The 16879-nt window shown below is 50.1% G+C and overlaps 1 long non-coding RNA gene across 3 annotated transcripts; it reads right to left on the bottom strand.

Moving 5' to 3' along the window:
• Positions 1-1247: 1247 nt before the first annotated feature.
• Positions 1248-14012, bottom strand: LOC118524253 (uncharacterized). Of its 3 annotated transcripts, none has more exons than XR_004911531.2 (5): positions 13914-14012; positions 12053-12289; positions 8988-9114; positions 8197-8320; positions 1248-2587 (listed from the first exon to the last, which is right to left on the bottom strand). It is a non-coding gene; the product is annotated as an uncharacterized LOC118524253 (long non-coding RNA). The 3 variants fall into 3 exon arrangements; XR_013441274.1 differs by lacking the exon at positions 1248-2587 and adding an exon at positions 6809-7059; XR_013441275.1 differs by lacking the exon at positions 1248-2587 and adding an exon at positions 7812-7903.
• Positions 14013-16879: the final 2867 nt, after the last annotated feature.

Below are 16879 nucleotides of genomic sequence, written 5' to 3'. Positions count from 1 at the left end.
AGGTGTGTAGTCTGCTAACCAAATACAGACAGCATGTTATAAGATGAGAGGTCTGGCATACACAGAACAATGATTTCAAAATATTGTGACAGGAAGGAGTGATGCAGCTATAAAATTAGCTTCTCTTCATTGAGTACTTCAATGGACCAAGCACTGTGCTAAGTTCCTTTATGTATCATTTAATTGTCACACCTCTATGAGATCAGAAATAGGGGCCCACTGGGGCTCCTGGGTGATTCAGTTGGTTGAGCTTCTGATTTCAGCTCAGGTCATGATCTTGGGGTCCTGCATCTGTCTCCTTGCTCAGCAGGGAGTCTGCTTCTCCCTCTCCCTCTGCCCCTCCCCCCTGCTTGTGCTCTCTCTCAAATAAATAAATAAAATATATTTTTTAAAGATTTTATTTATTTGAGAGAGAGCGACAGAGATAGCAAGAGAGAGCACAAGCTGGGAGGAGAGGGAGAAGTGGACTCCCCCCCAGCTCAATCCCAGGACCCCGGGATCATGACCTGAACTGAAGGCAGACGCTTAACCGACTAAGCCACTCAGGTGCACCATAAATAAAATCTTAAAAAGAAAAAAATAGTGACCCACTTTACAGATGAGGAAATCGAGACTCAAAGAAGCTAAGTAATTTACCCACCCTGAGCTTCCAGTCAAAGGAATCTGACCCCAAAGTTCATACTCTTTCCACCACACCATGCCATCTCCTACTCGACTACACCAACAAAATGAACATGAAAGGGGTAAGAGACCTTGATACAATTCACAGTAGAGCTGGAGGAGACCTGGCTTGTTAAACGTTCATGACATCAAAATCTTGGCATTTCTGTTGAACTTAAAGGACAGTGATAGAACTCTTAAAAGAGATCACATAACCTCGGGCTCCACCAATGAGTGTAGTGACCACATTCAAGGAGCTAACTATCCTACTGTGCTCCCCACCAGTCAGTGACATCAAGAGGATGTGGCCATTTCCAGATAGCAGTCTCTCTAAACAGCTTTCTTGCGCTATCGTTGACCTACAATAAACTGCATGTGCATGTAGACTTTAGTCTACAATTTGAGAAGTTTTGCCATATGTATAACCTATAAAACCATCATCCCACAGTTTCCTTGTGCCCTTTGTGCTTCTCCTGATCCGTCCTGCCTCCACAGCCCCCCAGCAACCGCTAAGGTGTTTCTGGTCGCTATTGATTCGTTTGCGTTGTTTACAATGTTGTACAAATGAGATCACCCAGCATGGACTCTTGTTTGTTTTCAGCTGGCTTCTTTTACTCAGTATCATTATTTTGAGATTCACCAGTGTTAAGTATAGCAATAGGTTTGGTTTGGTTTTTGTTTGTTTTGCTGCCTAGTATTCCTTTTTTTTTTTTAAGGTTTTTCTTTTAAGATATTATTTATTTGAGAGGGAGAGAGCGTGCACAAGCAGGGGGAGAGGCAGAAGGAGGGGCAGAGAGAGAAGCAGGCTCCTCACTGAGCAGGGAGCCTGATGTGGGGCTCGATCCCAGGACCCTGAGCCGAAGGCAGACACTTAACCGACTGAGCCACCCCGGCGCCCCGCTGGCTAGTGTTCTGCTGCATGGATGTGCCGCAGTCTGTTTATCCATTCACTGCTGATGGACATTCAGGTTGTCTTCAGATCTTGGCTATTACAAATAAAGCTGCTATGAACACTTGTCCTTAAATGGACAAACGCTTTCATTTATCCTGGGTTAAATATCTTGCAGTTGAATGGCTAGGCGATATGTTTAAACTTTTTTAAAAACCTGCCAGCTCTTTGCCAAAGTACCTGTCTGGTTTTCCATTCCTGCCAGCAGCTGGAGAGTTCCATTTGCTCCACATGCTCACCTGTACTTGCTAGGGCCTGTGTTTGAATCTGAGCCATTCTGATAAGTGTGTAGTGGTCAGACAGCACTTTTAAAAAGGGTCATATGACAGGGGTGCCAGGCTGGCTCAGCCTGTGGAGCGTGAGACTCTTGATCTCGGGGTCGTGAGTTTGAGCCCCACGGTGGGTGTGAAGCTTACTTTTAAAAAAAAGGGTGGGCGGCTCAGTCGGTTCAGGGGCCGACTCTTGATTTCGGTTCAGGTCATGATCTCTGGGTTGTGGGATTGAGCCCTGCGTCCAGCTCCAACCTCCACAGGGAGTCAGCTTGAGGTTTCTCTCTTCTTCTTCCTCTGCCCTTCCCCTAGCTCGCTCGCTCTCCATCTCAAATAAATAATCCTTTTTTTTAAAGGTGACATTACAAAGCCAAAAGTGTATGGAAGAAAAAGCTAGAAGGGGAAGGATCTGGAACCAGGACCCACAAAGAACTGGGAGAATTTGGCTTGGAGAAAGATCTTAAATATCTGAAAAAGGGATTCAGTTTCCATGTTGTTTGAGAAGATGCACTAGAACCTGAGGGAAAGGTCACGGATAGACAGACTTTGCTTCATCCGAGGATTTGATCCAGCCTCTCAAAGGCAGAATGGGCGTTTGAGGAAGTGGAATCTCTGTCTTTAGAAGGATCGGGCAGCAGGATTTGGAGCATTTTCCTCTCAGGGATGGTCAATTCAATTCTGTTCATCTCAGTTGAGCACCTACTATGCGCTGGGATGGGACGGGATGAGAGGATACAAAGGTAGATGTTATCACACTTTTGCCTAAATACTCACATGTAATTAGAGCCCTGGCAAAGCTCTGGGCAAGGGTAATGGGAGGGAGAGGGAGGTGGGGCTTCCCAGAGGAGGCGACATCGACCTGTGTCTCCCAAGTGCAGTAGGATGCTCTGAACAAATTCCTAAGCAGGGTGGGAATTTGGACCTTCCAGTTTCTACCAGTCTAAGATTAAGCTGCATAAAAATACATACATACATACATACATACATACTTACACGTACATAGATACATATGCTGAAAGTCCATCGGTAGGGGCCTGGCAATATAAATTAAGGTCTCTTCTTAAAGGGGACTAACATTCAGCTAAAATACAATCTGGGGCATTCTTTAGATATGATATAGAATGATCTCCAAGATATATTAAGTGAAAAAAGCAAGGTCTCGGGGCGCCTGGGTGGTGTAGTCGATTAAGCGTCCAACTCTTGGTTTTGGCTCAGGTCCTGATCTCAGGGTTGTGAGATTGAGCCCCGAGGTGGGCGCCGCACTCAGCGTAGAGTCTGCTTAAGACTCTCTCCCTCTCCCCCTGCCCCATCCCCTGTGCGTGCATGCTCTCTCTCTCTCTAAAATAAATAAAACTAAACCTTTGGGGGCCCCTGGGTGACTCAGTCTGTTAAGCATATGCCTTCGGCTCAGGTCACGATCCCAGGGTCCTGGGATCGAGCCCCACATCGGGCTCCCCGCTCAGCAGGGAAACTGCTTGTCCCAGTGCCCCTCCCCCTGCTCGTGCTTTCTCTCTCTCTCTCTTTCTCTCAAATAAATAAACAAAATATTTTTTATTTTTTATTTTTTTAGAGATTTTATCTATTTATTTGACAGAGAGAGACATAGCAAGAGAGGGAACACAAGCAGGGGGAGTGGGAGAGGGAGAAGCAGGCCTCCTGACGAGCAGGGAGCCTGATGTGGGGCTCGATCCCAGGACCCTGGGATCATGACCTGAGCCGAAGGCAGACGCTTAACGACTGAGCCACCCAGGCGCCCCTTTGCATAATATCTTATACCTCTCGCCTAGTAACATAGGTTGCTTTTAAGAGAGGAAGTGGCTGGGAGACAGGTGTGGGAAAGAAACTGTCTGACATACCCTTCTGCATCTTTAGAATTTCAACTGTGTAAGTGAATTGCCAAGAAAAATAAAATTAAAATAAAACTAAAAATGTTAAAGGCACCTGCCTATTTCAGCATGTTTTCCTGGAGTGCCTTCCTTAGCCTTTTCCTCTGTGTTCCTTCCCTCCACTGAACCAGGCGTGCGGACGAGTCTTCCCCTCAGAGGAGGCCTCCCTCCAGGGAGCTTCTATTTCTTTCCTCCTACCTCTGCAAGGCATGCATCATCCAGACCAATTTTTCTCAAACATTAATGCCCATTAATATAATCAACTTGGTATCTTGTAAAAATCCAGATTCTGATTCAGTCGCCTACCCTGGCTCCCGAGATTCGCCATTTCCAAGAGGCTCCCGGGGGGAGCCAATGTTACTAGTCTCAGACCACGCTCTGAGCAGGAGGGTCTAGGGCTCAGTGTGCCCTGTGCTGAGGCTCATGGGTTAAGCGCTGACAGGTCTCCAGAAGCTGCGCTGCTCCAGAGAAGAGGAAGGGGTAGGATGGTGGGGATTCCGGTGGAGAGTGAGACATGTCAATCCCCAGGCTGGGCTGAGCCCGTTAGCACTGCCAACAGAGTGGGGACCACTGACCATCACCCTAGGTTTCCATCCCCACCCAACCACTCTCCTGCCTGGAGCACAGACTGACCCCCCTTCCTTCCTTCTTTCCTTCTTTCTTCCTTCCTTCTTTCCTTCCTCCCTTCCTTCCTTCTTTCCTCCCTTCCTTTTCTTTCCTTCCTCCCTTCCTTCCTTCCCCCCTCCCTTCCTTCCTTCCCCCCTCCCTTCTTCCCTTCCTTCCTTCCCCCCTCCCTTCCTCCCTTCCTTCCTTCCTTCCTCCCTTCCTTCCTTCCTCCCTTCCTTCCTTCCTTCCTTTCCTTCCTTCCTTCCTGCCTTCTCTACCCCCAACATGGGGCTTGAACTCACAACCCGGAGATCAAGAGTCACATGCCTTTCTTAGTTCTGATGGGCTAATGGTGGCTGCAGGCCACCCCCTTCTCATGCCCTCCCTGAAAATTCAGAAGCCAAACCAAACCCCCTACAGAAAAGGAAACCAGACAGCATCTGGCAAAGCCATCCTCCCTGGGTGAAAAGCAGATGTCTTGAATCCAGGTGCGGCAGGACCACCTGCCCCGGCAGAAAGCTGACGGGCCTCCAACAGAGCTCTCCTCACTTGCCCGGGATGAGAACTGCCTGGGAACGTGGAAGTCGAGCTGCTGAGTGCCCCACCGCACCCCATCGCCCGGGGCGACAGGGTAGTTTCCTGGGCCACACACGTGGCTTTCCCTGATGAGGCATTTTTCTGTAGGACAAAACCCTGCTCTTGCCCACTGCCAGAGAGAAATCCGTGTGGTGTAAGTTCTGGAGGGAAACCAACAGGCACATTCCCTCAGGGCTGACACCACCCTTGGCTGGAGCAGCGCCCCCTCCCCCCAGGGACCCCTGGAGAAATGCCAGGAAGGGCACCCCCCTCTCCCCACATCATCCCCACCCACCCGTGACCATTCCTGAAATTGCACCACGCACGTTCATTCTTTGGGGATGAGAAATGGCCTCTCTTAAAATATTCCCACCCACAGGAGAGGTAATACATTAAGCTGTTATCAGTCATCTACACCTTAATGTGAATTAGTTGATTGATCCTGGAATGTTTCACCCGGAATGGGCCTGGTCTAATCCTTCTTTTTGCAAGTGAGGAAAACCTCAGCCCCGAGTGGAGGGGATGTACCAAAGGTCAAGCAACAAGGGGGTGGCCCAGTCATGGTAGGGAAGAGGTGCGAGGGAAGGATGGCACACAGGTGCCTGGGGTCACAGGGGAACCCCAATGACACCGAGAAGAGCAGGGACGTCGTCAAGGTTGCACTTTATAGACGAACTCAGAGCTGCACCAAGGTTTGCCCCCACGAGAAGGTAGGAGGCAGAGCCGAAAGCAGGTTTCCTTGACCCCACCCTTGAACATAAAATTTCTTTGAAGTCTCTGTTTTTACCTTAAGAGTTCATTCAGATGCAATATTCTACTCTAAAATATATTCTGGTTTGTTTTCATATAAAAATTATAGTAAGAACAAACTGGTGGTTGCCAGAGGGGAGGTGGGGAGGAAAGGGGCAAAATAGGTGAAGGGGATTAAGAGGTACAAACTTCCAGTTATAAAATACATTTTTATTTTTTATTTTTATTTTTTTTTTAAAGATTTTATTTATTGGGGCGCTTGGGTGGCTCAGTTGGTTAAGCGACTGCCTTCGGCTCAGGTCATGATCCCAGGGTCCTGGGATCGAGCCCCGCATCGGGCTCCCTGCTCGGCAGGAAGCCTGCTTCTCCCTCTCCCACTCCCCCTGCTTGTGTTCCCTCTCTTGCTGTGTCTCTGTCAAATAAATAAATAAAATCTTTGGAAAAAAAAAGATTTTATTTATTTATTTGACAGAGAGAGAGATAGCGAGAGCAGGAACACAAGCAGGGGGAGTGGGAGAGGGAGAAGCAGGCTTCCTGCCGAGCAGGGAGCCCGATGTGGGGCTCGATCCCAGGACCCTGGGATCATGACCTGAGCCGAAGGCAGACGCTTAACAACTGAGCCATCCAGGCGCCCTAAAATAAATTTTTAAACAGGGGCACCTGGGTGGCTCAGTTGGTTAAGTGTCCGACTCTTGATTTCGGCTCAGGTCATGATCTCAGGGTCGTGAGCTCAAGCCCCATTTTGGGCTCTGTGCTCAGCCGGAATCTGCTCAGGATTCTCTCTCTCCCTCTCCCTCTGCCCTGCCACCCAACTCTCTCTAAATAAACAAACAAATAAAATCTTTAAAAAAAATTTTTTTTAAACATAAAATTTTCTTGGGGCACCTGGGTGGCTCAGTCGTTTAAGCGTCCAACCCTTTGATTCAGCTCAGGTCATGATCTCGTGGATCGTGAGATCCAGCCCCCCCTCAGTCTCCATGCTCAACGGGGAGTCTGCTTCTCTCCTTCTCCCTCTCCCTCTGCCCCTCCACGATCTCTCTCTCTCTAAAATAAATGAATAAATCTCTTTTTTTTTAAATCTTTAAACATAAAATTTTCTTTAAATGGTTAGATTTATTTAGCCAGATATCATTTTCCACTTGCCGGGTAGGCTGTTTGTGTTTCTGAGGAAGATACTTGGATGGCTGGGACAGGGTGAGGCGGCTTCTCTCTGTGTGCCCCGTTGCACCTTCTTTTTTTATTTTGTATTTTTTTATTTTTAAGTCATCTCTACACCCACTGTGGGGCTTGAACTCACAACCCCAAGATCAAGAGTCGCAGGCTCTCACATCTTTTAAAATTTTGTGCCATCTGCAAATATGACCTAGTCAAAAAATTAATAAAATTGAAACTTAAAAGAATGTAGGGGGGTTAGGGTATGGGGAGACAGACTCTTTTGCTCTGACGGGAAAGAATGCAAGCAGGAACGTATGCATGTTGGACCACTGTGATACTCATCCACACGTTCAATGTGCGCCCCTTTACCCAACAAGGTCTGCTCTGGGGAGCTAGCCCACGGCTGGGGGGATGTGCGCAGGCATTCATGGCCACCGCATCTGTGCTGAGCCTGAGAGGCTGGGCCTGAGCGGCTCGCTGCCTTTGAGGGCCTTGCTGACTCTGAACCAAGACCAGGAGCTAAGATTTCCTTCCTCCTTCCCAGTCCGGTGACCTCCTCACGCCACCTCTGGAAGCATCGCTCAGTAAATAATAGTAAAACATGGGGCGCCTGGGTGGCTCAGGTCATGATCCCAGGGTCGTGGGATCGAGCCCCGCATCGGGCTCCCTGCTCAGCAGGAAGTCTGCTTCTCCCTCTCCCTCTGCCGCTCTCCCTGCTTGTGTGTGTGCTCTCTCCTAAATAAATAAACAAAATCTTAAAATAATAATAATAATAATAGTAAAACAAGAGTTGCTGCCCACGGAGTGCGTGGTTTGTGCCTGGCTCTGGTGCCCAGACACCTCACCAACCAGCCCGTCCCCTCAGCCGTGTGGTACACGAGGACTCGAGGGCCTGTCCGCGCGGTCACACTCCCTAGCCCAGCAAGGGGTAGGCAGAAGATCTGAACCGAGGCACATGCATACATACCAGCTACCATTTATTAAGCCCCTTCTGTGTGCTGAGCCACTGTGCCAGTCACTTAGAGGTGTTTTTACGAGGTCATCTCATCAACCTGCGTTGAGCGCAAGAGGTGATGGGGGTGAGGGGTATCACTGAGGGGACTGTGCCTGCCCTGGAGAAGCTGACAATATGTGTCAGTTTCTTAGATGACCACAACAATCCCTCCATCTGTGCCACACTTCACAGTTTGCAAAGCCCTTGATCTATCTCATTGAATCTTCTTGACAATCCTACCAAATCATGTTCACCATCTCTGCTCTGGGATGAGGAAACCAAAGCTCTCCAGGTCACACGGGGCTGCCCCCAAGATCACCCAACCAGTCCAGGGAGGGGCTGGAACCTGACCTCAGGTCTCATGACTCGGTCCCTGCGGAGGGGGGATGACATGCCGCCCCCACAGCCCGGGCTCAGTGGCTTCCAACCTGCTCCGGCAGGAGGACTCCCCCCCACTTCGGAAATTGTTGCAATCCTGCAAATGAAAGGGGCTGTTATTTAGGGTTTTAGTCAACTGGGGAAATTCGCAGTGGAAAAACGACCAGGGATTCAGCACAGCTGAAAAGCAGCAGCACAGTTAGACCCAGACGTTACTTACCCAGCCGGCAGACAGTATTCGGAGTACAAATAGACACCGAGACTTCTTGCAATAACCCTGCAGCCCCTGGGCAGGCAGCAGCTGGCTGAGACCCCAATGCCAGAGCAGTTCAGAGGAGGACACAGCTCCCAAGTCTGTCTCCGTGGTCAGAGCACAGTGGGGGGGAATCCAATGGCATCGGGGAAAAGTAGCGTGGGGGGGATCGTTGGGAGCAAAGGGGCTTGGTGAGGGCTACAGGGCGGTGGGGGGGAGGCCTGCAGGGTATGTGGGTCTATGTGTTTTTCTCTTGAAGGGCAAGTTTGATTCTAGATGCCCAAGAGCCTTTAGAGCGGTTGGGGTATAAGAAGCAGACCAGAAGTGGAGAGAGTGGTCTAGAGGGGAGACAATGCAAGAGGTTTGAACTTGCAATGAAATTACCTTTTGAGAAACAAAAGAGAACTAACATCCAAGGCTGTGGTAGTGGGTTCTCACTTGTTATTGCGTGCCTGGGTGCCATTCCCTGGACTATGTAGAAGGCCTCTAGGCTGGGTGATCACTTACTCACCTTTCCAGAATTTGCTCCAGGCAGTATGGTACGGCACTGAAGCTCATTGATGTCAGAACCCAGAGGCCCAGGTGCACGTCCCAGCTCTGCAGCAACCCTAAACGTCCCAGGGCTTTAGTTTTCTCACCTGTAAAATGGAAGTAACAATAGTACTTGCCGTGAGCATATGTTAAATACTGAGAACAGAGCTGTCCTAGAATAAGCACTTGATATTATTCCTATGAAAAAGCCTTTTCCACTCCCAACCAATCACACTCCTCTCCCCTGCACACTTGGCTATCCAAGCTCTTCTGCCACTTTTTTTTTTTCACTTATTTGCCTATTTATATGTGTTTCTTGATATTAAACTGTAAACACCTGGCACATCACAGACATTTACTAAGTGAGGAAGGAAGGGAGGGAGGGAGGGAGGAAGGAAGGAAGGAAGGAAGGAAGGAAGGAAGGAAGGAAGGAAAAAGGGAGTGGGGGAGGGAAAGGGCCCTACCTGCAAAAGCTTATATTTTTACTATGGAACGGGGCACCTGGCTGGCCCAGCCTGTAGAGCATGCGACTCTTTTTTTTTTTTTTTAAGATTTTATTTATTTATATGAGAGAGAGAGAATGAGAGAGAGCACATGAGAGGGGTTAGGGTCAGAGGGAGAAGCAGACTCCCCGCCAAGCAGGGAGCCCGATGCGGGCCTCGATCCAGGGACTCCAGGATCATGACCTGAGCCGAAGGCAGTCGCTTAACCAACTGAGCCACCCAGGCGCCCGTGCATGCGACTCTTGATCTCAGGGTCATGAGTTCAAGCCCCACGTTGGACATAGAGCTTACTTAAAAATAATAAGTTTACTATGGAAAGCTGAGATGCCCAGGTGGCTCACATGGTTAAGCGGCTGCCTTTGGCTCAGGTCATGATCTGGGGGTCCTGGGATCAAGCCCCGCACCAGGCTCCCTGCTCAGCGGGGAGCCCGTTTCTCCCTCTCCCTCTGCCCCTCCTCCTCACTCGTGCTCTCTCTCTCTCACAAGCAGGCGGAGTGGGAAAGGGAGAAGCAGGTAACCCATCGAGCCAGGAGCCTGATGCAGGGCTTGATCCCAGGACCCAGGGATCATGACCTGAGCCAAAGGCAGACATTTAACCCAATGAGCCACCCAGGCACCCCTAAATAAAATCTTTTTTTAAAAAAGTTTACTATGGGGGCGCCTGGGTGGCTTAGTCGTTAAGCGTCTGCCTTCGGCTCAGGTCATGATCCCAGGGTCCTGGGACCAGGCCCCAGTTGGGCTCTCTGCTCAGCGGGAAGCCTGCTTCTCCCTCTCCCAATCCCCTTGCTTATGTTCCCTCTCTCGCTGTGTCTCTCTCTGTCAAATAAATGAATAAAATCTTTAAAAAAAAATAAAAATAAAAAATAAAAAAGTTTACTATGGAAAGTCATCAAGGTGAAAAGAAACCACACGATCCTCATCTTCTATAGGCATGTCTTCAAAGCCTTCCCACAAAGCTATGGGGAATGGAGTTTAGAAAAATCACGTAAGTTGCAGTCCCAGCCTTCGTGGAACCAACAGTCTATGCTGGGCGATGGGGCATGACATGTGAAAAACAGCTGCAGAACACAGTTGTGGTGCTTGCCAGTTGAGGGACGGTCAGAGCCGCTGAAGTCCAGAGCCGGGAGAGGGCAGAACAATATGGGATGAGTCACAAGTGCGTGTGTCATCCTTGCTCAAGGTAAAATAGGATTGTTGGGTAACAATAGGAAAATGTCACAAAGCAGGATGAGCCAGTGCATGCCTCGGATTGGTGGGTACAGCCTTGGGTGTGGGGTTCAGAGGACAAGAGAAAGAGAAGGCTTTTTGCTGGTGGTCAGGGCAGGCTTCCTGAGACGGTGGATAGGACTTAAGTCCAGAGTCAGGGTCCCTCAGAGCTCATACTGGCTTGGAACCCTAAGTGTTCAGGGTTGGCTTTTTATCTTCCCTGTGCTATGAGCATTTCTAGATGTTGGTTTCTGATAAATTTATTATTTTTTTAAATTTATTTTAGAGAGAGAGAGAGCATGGGGCGGGGACGCGCACAGAGGGAGAGGGAGAGAAAGAGAATCCCAAGCAGACTCCCTGCTGAGTGCACAGCCTGACCTGGGTCTCAATCCTATGACCCTAAGATCATGACCTGAGCTGAACCCAAGAGGCGGATGCTTTAACTGACTGAGCCACCCAGGTGCCCCTCTGATAACTATTATTATGTAAGTAACATGCTTTCAGAGAAGAAGAAGAAAGGAGGAGAAGGAAAAGGGAATACAGAGAACCAAAGAGAAAAGATAACCTATAGTCTCATCCTCTTCCACCAAAAAAATCACTCCATATTTTGGTGCCTGCCCACCCATCCACCCATTCATCCATCCTTTATGCACCCACCCACCCTTCAACCTACCCATCCATCCACCTATTCGTTCATCCATCTGTATCAGAGTTCTTAGTTGCAAACAACAGAATCCACTCTAACAGAAAAGGAACTTATTAAAAAACATTCAAGGGGCGCCTGGGTGGCTCAGTTGTTGGGCATTGAGCCTTCGGCTCGGGTCATGATCCTGGGGTCCTGGGATCGAGCCTGCGTCCTCTGCTCAGCGGGAAGCCTACTTCTCCCTCTCCGACTCCCCCTACTTGTATTCCCTCTCTCGCTGTGTCTCTCTCTGTCAAAAAAATAAATAAAATCTTTAAAAAAAACAAACAAACATTCAAGAGGCGCCTGGGTGGCTCAGTCGGTTGAACGACCGACTCTTGATTTCAGCTCAGGTTGTGATCTCAAGATCGTGGGATTGAGCCCCGCATTGGGCTCCGCACTCTGAGGAGTCTGCTCCAGATTCTCTCTCCCTCTGCCCCTTCCTCCACTCACGTGCTCTCTCCCTCTCAAATAAACAAATAAAATCTGTAAATAAAACAAAACTTTCAGGGGCTCACAGAAGAATCCAGAAGGGAAGATAGGCACAGAAGCGCAGAACCAGCCCAGATGATGCGCAAACCACCCCAGGGTACTTTTCTAGCCAAGCCACCATGGCAGCTATCAGCATGAATTCTGCAACTTGCTTCAACTCACCCCCTTCCACAATGGATACTGGACCGCAGAACATCCCTCCCGTTGCTCTGAAGGCCGGATGCCTCCTCCGGCCCCCTTCCCCAGGATGCCTGCTTCCTCTTGCTCGCTTCCAAATCAAAAACCTCATGTGCATGCATCTGATTGGTGGAGCCTGGGTCATGTGCCGACACTTTAGTTGCAAAGGGGTCTGGGAAAGTAAATTTCTGGCCTTTACTTCAGAGAAGTGAGATTTATGATCTAGGGAAAACCCACAAGCACCAGAAAGTTAATCAAAAGGTACTGGTGACCATAAAGCATGGCAAATGTCCCTTACGCTAGGCATTGTTTTTCTCCTTACAACTATAGAATGGCATCAATTTCATCATTCTCTGAATCTCCAGTGCCTGGCAGTAGGCACTCAATACATGAGGACGGAAAGGAGACAGAGAAGGGAGAAATCACACATGTACATGCTGCCTTACTAAACAAGATTGGAAGAAGACCTTATGTTTATAGGGTCCATAAGGCTCCCAAGGCCTCCTGTGGATCCTGAAGGAAGGAGACTCCCCTGCCTAGCAGGCAAGTACAAAGCTGTCCTCCCACCCCCGTCGGACTCATGCTCTGCCCCTGGCCTGCAGCATCTGGACCACAGGGAATGCCATCCTGGGGAGTCACTCACTTTCTTTGTAGCCCACCTGTTGGCCTAATGTCACTCAGGCTGTCACTGAATCTCCTCCCCTCCCCAATCCCAGAGTTTCGTGGGGTTTTAAGTAGTCTCTGAAGACCAATCTAGAACAGTTGCTGCAGAGGCAACATTAGAGGCCTCCCAAGGTGATAAAGATCACGGGCACCACATTCGAGTGGATCTGTTACAATCAGGCTTGTCCTTCACGGTCAAGGTGTGCCGTCACGGAATTATATGGGTCCTGCCTTTTAGAAGTTTATGCTGTAGTTTAATTGTTAAGAGGCAAGATACACACACTTAAATGACAAGCTCTCTTACTGCCAAATAAGGTAGGAAAAGGTCCCCACTCCCAGCTCCCAGGGCATGGGGATGGCCAGGCGGCAGAGGCCGGGTGAGAGGGGGCAAGGCAGCCGAGAAGAGGAGGGGCTGGGGGTGGGGGGAGATGAAGGGGCCTGGGAGCCACCGGCAACCTGCATTCTTCCCTAACTCCTCCAAAGCAGGTCAGACCCTGTATCTCCCATGAATTGCTCTAACATCGTGAGCCCCTCCTCATCATGGCAGAATGTTTGGGTGGTTATCTGGTTGTTGTCGGCCCCCTCCCCTCCACCGCGAGCTGGCTGCGGTGACCTAGGAAGGTGCTGGGGTGGGGGGGAGGGCAGAGGTTGGTGGGGTGACCAAGTCAGGGCGAGGCTGCAGAGAGGGCGAGGCTGAGACCCATCACAAAGACAGTCTGAAGCCTCCCCCTCACACTCCTTTCCCCCAGGGAGGAGCCGCTGATGTGTTTCTGGAGTGTTCCAATCCAATTAGTGCCCTCCCCTGCTCCAAGGAGGGGCCCAAGCCACCACTCCCCTCCCTGAGGTGGAGACTGGGTGGGGAGGGGGTGCCGAGGTCTGAACACCCTGACCCAGCTCCTCCTGGCGGCGCGGCTGGCTCGCCGCTGCACAGAGGCTGCCGAGACAGCGCCCGTTTCTAGGCGACTGTTCTGGGGAATGGTCTGTTTTGGCAACCAGAGGGCCCCTGGGTAAAGGGGGCCGCCGGCCCAGGCGCATTTGCATAGCAACCTCCTCCCCTCCCGGAGCCGCGCGCTGCTCGGCGGCCGCAGGGCGGCTGGGCGGCTCCGGCTGCGGCCCCTGCCCTCCGCCCAGCCCCGGCCCCAGGCCCGCCCGGTGCCGCCACCGCCTGGGTGCCCCCTCTTACCTCCCGGGGGGGTGGAGGCTGCTTGCGGAGCGAGGGCATTTCCGGAAAGGCTGGTGCCCTAGGGAAGTGGGGAAATGATGCTTGGGGACCAAACACAGAAACGGGAGGGGGGGGGGAGATGAAATATCATCTTTTACAAACCAGAGTCAAAGTCACATGGCTTGGTAGCGTCAAAATGCCTTCTGGAAAGGGTTGGCTCACCACATGTTTATTTAGGTGACCCCCCCCACAAGGAAGCCCTAGGGGGTACTCAGCTCATGTCATTTGGATCATTACATTACAAGCGTATGTGTGAATTAGGAAATGGGCAGGCCTGGAAAAAAATATTGTTACCTAGGAAAATCAGGCAGTGATATTCCTAGGAAATATTTTCAGATACTTGCAGGAGGAACTTGGTGACATAGTAGTATCTGAATTTCAGAAGAAACCGAAAGGGAAAATAAATAGATACTCCTGGAGGACCCCCCTCCCCCCTCCGCACGGACCCACCCCACCGCAACCACATCTGCTATCTTGAGTCTGTGATGCCAACGGAGATACCAGGCTCTGAACACACAGACATTAACTGCCCAAGGACACATGCCCTGGGCTGGAACCCGAGAAGGGGGTTGGGCAGGGGCAGGTCACCTCAGCTGAGCGATCACATTCCCTGGCAGCTGTCCAAGGGGCAGCTCTGGCTGCACCTGTTTGTGGGGAGATTTGCTTTTATCAGTGTTGACACAGCAGCCTGGCCAGGGAGTAGCAGAGTAATAAATAAATGAGAGAGTGAGAGGGGAAAAAAAAAAAGGCAGGAGCCACCGAGGCGAGGCAAAAATGCTGAGGTCTTTTTTTGCTTTTTGTATGTCAGCGCGTTCAATCCAGTTTCCCCACCCCTGAAATCTCCGAGGATCACGGACCGGCCTTGGCATGGGAGCTCTGGGTCTTAAAGAGATAGAATTGCAGATCGGAAGCACCTGAAGATCCTTGTGTGCCAACGTCCCTCACCAACAGATCTCAAGGTTACTTGGTATCCTCACCTGCCACTTAACAGTTTGTCAGGAAGCTCAGCAGGAAGGGAGTTCCTTCCTCCCTCTGCCAAGTTTCAGCATCGGGGAGACAGTATGATTAAAGTGTGGGTTTTAGAGTTAGTCAAATCTAGGATCAAACCCCGGTGCTGTCTAGCTGTGTGATTTGGGGTATGCTAACTAACCAATCTGAGCCTCAGCTCCTCTCCAGAAATGGGAAAACAAAACAAACTATTGTCGCAAGGATGCAAGTGACGATATAAGCCAAGGCTTAGAATAATTCCTCAGTATATATGTTCACTCAGTTGCTATTATTACCTATCAACAGCCCCTCCAGTTTTTTCTTTTTTTTTTTTTAAGATTTTATTTATTTATTTGAGAGAGAGTGAGAAAGAGTGCACGAGAGGGGGTAGAGTCAGAAGGAGAAGCAGACTCCCTGCTGAGCAGGGAGCCCGATGCGGGACTCGATCCGGGGACTCCAGGATCATGACCTGAGCCGAAGGCAGTCGCTTAACCAACTGAGCCACCCAGGCACCCTCAAGTTTTTTCGAAAATGTCCCTCCCCCCACAAAAAAAGAAAAAAAAAGAGAAATGGATCTGTTCCAGAAACGGCAGAAAGAGCCTGCAACACTCTGTCTCCAGAACAGGGCCAAACGTGACCTCTTAGTTTCTAGTTTCTCGGCCTTGCTTCAGGTCTTCAGGGGCTGCAAACGAGCTCACCTCCATTCTAGTCCAGTTTGGGGCATAAGTGAGCAAACCAGCTCACCTCCATTCTAGTCCAGTTCGGGGCATAAGTCCAGTTCGGATGCAAACAAACCTGGTCATCAGAAGCCACCTGACCAAGCCCAGCAATAAACTGCGTTCATAAAAATTACTCGCAGTGAGTCACTCCCGCGTTTCAGACTTGGAGGTAGTTTCCGCAGAGGGCAGGCTAGTGTCGCAACTAAGAAGGCAGCTTGCTGTCAACCACTGGACTCTAACCCCAGCCTTGGCAGCTGCCCGTGACAGGTTATTTACCTTTCCTAAGCCTTGCTCTCCTCATCTGTAAAATGGGCATAAGAAAGCCCCGTAAGCGTGTTGTGAGGCTTGAATGCATGAAAAAAGCATGTAGTGTGTGCAGGACCCAGAGAAAGTGCTTCATCGTGTCCGACTGGCGGTCATTGGTGTCTGATGAATGAGGCCAGGGACTGTGTCATAATCATCCCTGTACCCCCGGGTCCTCAAACAAAGCCTGGTGTTGAGTAGAGTACAGTAATGTTTGAGGAATGAATGAATGCAAGGCCCCTGCCCTCAAGAAGTTAAATCTACCCAGGAAACAGAAGGCGTAAAGTGCCGATGGCACTCAGGCACAGGAGACTACAGAGGGTTAAAAGCCATTCTGCCAGTTCCGAAGCCCCAGAGGCAGACGGTCCCTTTGATCCCTGTTTCATCTATCCAGGATGCTTTCAAGAGAGGAAAACAGGAAGTATCCCTGATAGCCCAGCTTGCTCTGTTTTGTTTTTTTTTTTTTTAAATGATGAGGGGTGGGGGGAGAATGGTCCTCTGGGTCACATTTTGCCAGTAAATCAGCCTCCTTCCTTTCACATCCTGGGGCTTCCAAAGGGGCTGATAAATAGCTTCTTGCTCAATGCAGAGAGAGAGAGCGAGAGAGAGAGAGATGTGGTCCAGAAATGGCAAAGCTGACAGGTTGGGGTTCCTTAGTGGACTGCAGGTGTTTCTAGAGCATGTCCTTTGCATTCACTCCCTCCCTCCCTCACTCACTGTTGAACAAGTGCCTGGCCTTGGTTAGGGGACCCTAGGGTTACAGCTCAGTGTCTAGTGTCCTGCGTATAAACAGTCCAAAACAAAGGACAGTGAACTCAGAGAGGATGGGCCAAACACGGAAAAGCGAGAATGCTCTAAAGGAGGGAAATAGCAGCGTGATGAGCAAGCAGTCTTAGGAAAGAAAAACGGAGCAGAACA

This window comes from Halichoerus grypus, chromosome 9, assembly GCF_964656455.1.
Source record: "Halichoerus grypus chromosome 9, mHalGry1.hap1.1, whole genome shotgun sequence".
In the NCBI taxonomy this organism is placed as follows: domain Eukaryota; kingdom Metazoa; phylum Chordata; class Mammalia; order Carnivora; family Phocidae; genus Halichoerus; species Halichoerus grypus.
This window is presented reverse-complemented; position numbering and strand designations above follow the sequence as displayed.